The following is a 5,100-nucleotide window of genomic DNA, read 5'->3' on the forward strand; positions in this document are numbered from 1 at the left end:
AAATTTCTTCTTAATTCTTATTGAAAATCTGGCATCTTCACCTGTTTGCGAGTGGAATATCGTTGGTTGGTGCCAAAGAATAATTGAGTTCATATAATTTTTTTATTTTTTTATATTGTTTATTTTGTGTTTTTTATGGTTCAAAATAAAAACAATTAGATCATTTATTTGAGCTAATTGCGGCTTTATTTCGATTTTTGTAGTCATTAACTCAAGAAATTGTCTTTTTTCCTGCTGATAGTAAATTGTACAAAAATTATAAAAAATTGGAAAGCCAAAAAATAAAAAAGAAATAAAAACAGAAAGAAAAAATAACAAAAAAAGATAGAATTTACAATTAATATCAGAATAGGATAAAATAATAGCTATTTTTATAAAGTTGTTTTTTGTGTTTCTCTCATTTATTGTGGATTACTATACTATAAAAAAGACATTGTTTGCGTTTTTTGTCTTTAACACTTAGAAAACTAGTTTTTGCTTTGATTATCTAAAGAAATCATCAAAAATTGTTGTTAAAAATAATTTCTGCAAGAAAGTTTTCAAAGAAAAGGGAAGAAAAGGAGGAGGGAGAAGAACAAAGAAAGTTTAGGTTTTGTGTTTTTATCAACTAGACGACTTATTTCTGCTTTCGTTATCTGAAGAAAGTATTTTTTTTATTAAAATTTATCTTTGATAATCATAAAAATACTAAACAAATAAGCTTGTTCAAGAAAAAAGCAAGAAAGAAAAATAGAAAGCAACAATGAAAGAATTATGAATTACATTATAGTAAAATACAAGAAAACAATTTTTTTATAATTTAATAATTTAATTTCTTTCAAACGCTTGAAGCAATTTTCAACACTAGTCCATAAATATAAAAAACAAAAAATATGATGACAGAAAAAGAAAAAGAAAGAAAGAGTTAGTTAATTTGGTTTTTGCATTCTTTTTTACTATGAATTCTATATTTCTGTGAAAGTTATTATCGGTATTTTTTCTTAATTCTTATTGAAAATCTGGCATCGTCACCTGTTTGCGAGTGGAATATCGTTGGTTGGTGCCAAAGAATAATTAAATTTGAATTCATATAGTTTTTTATTTTTTTATATTGTTTATTTTGTGTTTTTTATGGTTCAAAATAAAAACCATTAGATCATTTATTTGAGTTAATTGCGGCTCAAGACTCAAGAAATTGTTTTTTTTCCTACTGATAGTAAATTGTACAAAAATTATAAAAAATTGGAAAGCCAAAAAATAAAAAAGAAATATAAAGAGAAAGAAAAAATAACAAAAAAATATATAATTTACAATTAATCGCAGAATAGGATAAAATAATATCTATTTATCCTATATTTTTTATAAAGTTGTTTTTTGTGTTCCTCTCATTTATTTTAAGTTAATATAAAGAAAAATTAACCATTGTTCGCGTTTTTTGTCTTTATCATCTAGAAAACTTGTTTTTGCTTTGATTATCTGAAGAAATTATCAAAAATTACTGTTACAAATAATCTCTGCAAGAAAATAAAGGAAATAAAAAGAAAGATAAGGAAGAGGGAGAAAAACAAAGAAACTTTAGGTATATTTCTGCTTTCGTTATCTGAAAAATGTAATTTTTTTATTAAAATTTATATTTATTTATATTTATTTTAGTGTGCAGAAAACTGCATTTTAGATACAATGCGTCAAAAGAGGGTCTTTGGTTGCATTTTATTTCAAAACAAATTTACATGATATTTAATGTCAAATTAAGAAATCAGCAACTAAATTGGAACATTTCGAATTTTTTTTAATTATGAATGTACCAAAAATAAAAAAAAAGTTGACATTATATATGCTCATGATTTTTTTTAATTAAGTTATAGGTTTTGTTTTGTGTTTTTTTACAATTTAATAATTTAACTTCTTTCAAACGCCCTAAACAATTTTCAACACAAAAAATATGACAGAAAAAGAAAAAGAAAGAAAGAACTAAGTTAGTTTGGTTTTCGCATTCTTTTTTATTATGAATTCTATATTTCTGAGAAAATTATGATCGCCCAAATTTCTTCTTAATTCTTATTGAAAATCTGGCATCTTCACCTGTTTGCGAGTGGAATATCGTTGTTTGGTGCCAAAGAATAATTAAATTTGAATTCATATCATTTTCTATTTTTTTATATTGTTTATTTTGTGTTTTTTATGGTTCAAAATAAAGACAATTATATCATTTATTTGAGTTAATTGCGGCTTTATTTCGATTTTTGTAGTCATTAACTCAAGAAATTGTCTTTTTTGCCACTGATAGTAAATTGTACAAAAATTATAAAAAATTAGAAAGCCAAAAAATAAAAAAGAAATAAAAACAGAAAGAAAAAATCAAAAAAAAAGATAGAATTTACAATTAATATCAGAATAGGATAAAATAATAGCTATTTTCTTAAAGTTGTTTTTTGTGTTCCTCTCATTTATTTTAGGTTAATATAAAGAAAAATTAACCATTGTTCGCGTTTTTTGTTTTTATCATCTAGAAAACTTGTTTTTTTATGCTTTGATTATCTGAAGAAATTATCAAAAAWTATTGTTAAAAATAATCCWTGCAAGAAAGATATGGAAAGGAAAAAAAAAGAAAAGGAAGAAGGAGAAWAACAAASAAACTTTAGGTTTTATGTTTTTATCAACTAGACKAGTTATGCTTATGCTTTCGTWATCTGAAAAATGTTATTTTTTTATTAAAATTTATCTTTGATAATTAAAATACTAAACAAATAAGCTTGTTCAAGAAAAAAAGCAAGAAAGAAAAATAGAAAGTAACAATGAACGAATTGTGAATTACATTATAGTAAAATACAAGAAAATATTTTTTTTATAGGTATTAAAATAAAAATGTTTTTTCCTTAGATTCAAGTAGTATTATTTCATTTATTTTTTTTAATCTTACTCGATATAATAATGGTCAGTTTGGTTGCTCTTTATTTCAAGACAAATTTACATGATAATTAATGTTAAATTAAGAAATCAGCAACTAAATTGGAAGATTTCACCTTTTTTTTTAAATTATGAATGTACCAAAGAGAAAACGTATTATACAYGTAAAAAAAGTTGAGATTAAGTTAAGTTAATTAAGTTATAAGTTTGGYTTTGTATTCTTTTATAATTTAATAATTTAATTTCTTTCAAACGCTTGAAGCAATTTTCAACACTACTCCATAAATATAAAAAAAACAAAAAATATGATGACAGAAAAAGAAAGAAAGAGTTGGTTAGTTTGGTTTCGCATTCTTTTTTATTATGGATTCTATATTTCTGAGAAAGTTATGATCGCCGAAATTTCTTCTTAATTCTTATTGAAAATCTGGCATCTTCACCTGTTTGCGAGTGGAAGGAATATCGTTGGTTGTTGCCAATGAATAATTGAATTTGCATCGGTTCCCGCCGGTGTTTGGCGTCGTCGTCGGCGTCGGCGTCGTATTGGTGGCGCGTGTAGGAAAGTTTTGGTCGTGTTTGAAAGGAGGAGGAAGGCCGGCCGTCTGTCTGTCCGTCCGTCGAGATATAAATTGAATCATCCTAAATGCATTAATGTATGGTGTGTTGGTTGCAATCATCTCTGATTGTGTAAGTATTCGGTAATCAGGGTGGTAGCGTCCGTCAGGCAGGCGGCTGTGGCGTCGCGACGTAGTTGGGCGCCCAGTCGGGCCATCAGCGTCTGTCGGAGCGTCCTCTGGCGCGCCGCCCGACACCGCACCGACGCCGACTCTCCAACGCAAAAAACCACTGTTTGGCAGTTTGCTGTTGTTTGTTGACTTGTCGTTAATTTTTCACTCTATAAAGCGATGGACACGGGGGACGACGACACTATATCTACCATAAACAAAACGATGAAAATAATGGCGCCGGCAGGGGGCAGGGGGACGAACTGGAACACTGGGACGCATTCAAACAGAATTAATACAATACAAATTATCCGAATTCAAAAAAACATACATAATCACACAATTTGTTACTTCTTCCTTTTCTTTCTCATTCTTAGATTAAGGTAAAAGTTATTTGGTAATTTTTGAAGAAAATGTTAATTTTTGTCATTATTTGGTAGTCGTTCTCATTTATCACATTTTTTAGTTCGTTTTTTTTTCTTTATTTTTTTTTTCTTTATTTAAAAAGCGGACAATTTTTAGAAGTTTTAAGATTATTTAGCAACATCAGCGCCAGGAAACAGTTCAGATAATAAAATATTTCACCAAAGAAATAAGTTTATCCGCAAACGGCACAAAAGTGACTACTTTTATGACTAAATGAGTGAATGTCACCAGTAAAAGTTTTACTTTTTAGCCATGGAGTAAAAAATTTATTTTTGTGCTTGAGCGTTTTTACTTTTGCCATGACATTTACCAATATTGTCTCTTTCTTGTCTTGTAGATCATTAGCATTTGACATGTTACACTACTAATTGCACTAGTCATGCACTAATTAAATTAATAACCACTTTCAAAAATCTCATTCCGATACTGACGCGTGGTGCTTGTTTATAAACATTTTTATGATTTTATTACTTGCATAAGCGTCCTGATCATTTTGTGCATTTATTTGTTATTTATAGTGTTGTTTTCTATTCTCGAACTGAATACGTTTATGGATAAAATAGTATATATGTTATTCGGAGTAAAAGCGGGTTTATGTGGCTCAAATTAAGTATTTGCCTCACTACGTACATTCAGCTTTGTCCCATAAGTAGCACTTTTACTTTTAATAAGATAATATATTATTTTTCAGATATAAAAACACAATAAACATAAATAATGATGCATTTTAATTATTTTTAATAGTTAATTAAAACAGTTTAAAAAAACCTACTGAAAGTTAGTCATCAATTGTTTTTTCATTTCTGTTTTCTCTTTCTTTCTTTCTGTTTGTTTCGTTTTTATTTCTTTCTTATAATTCTTTCATTAAAAAAATGTTCACTATGTAGGATATTTGTTGTTTTTTGATCTTGGTACCATTTAGTTTCTACTTCTATTATCAGAAACAACAAAGTTGCAAAAATTAAAACAAAAATGAGTTTTTTAGGTGATGAAAGAAAATAAACCCAAGTATGGATTTTTTTTATTTTGACTTATAATAAAGGAGAAAACAAAAAAGTAACTA

Source organism: Tribolium madens, unplaced genomic scaffold (assembly GCF_015345945.1).
Source record: "Tribolium madens isolate multiple individuals breed KSU strain unplaced genomic scaffold, Tmad_KSU_1.1 Scaffold_3;HRSCAF=73;Tcas5.2_LG2, whole genome shotgun sequence".
Taxonomy (NCBI): domain Eukaryota; kingdom Metazoa; phylum Arthropoda; class Insecta; order Coleoptera; family Tenebrionidae; genus Tribolium; species Tribolium madens.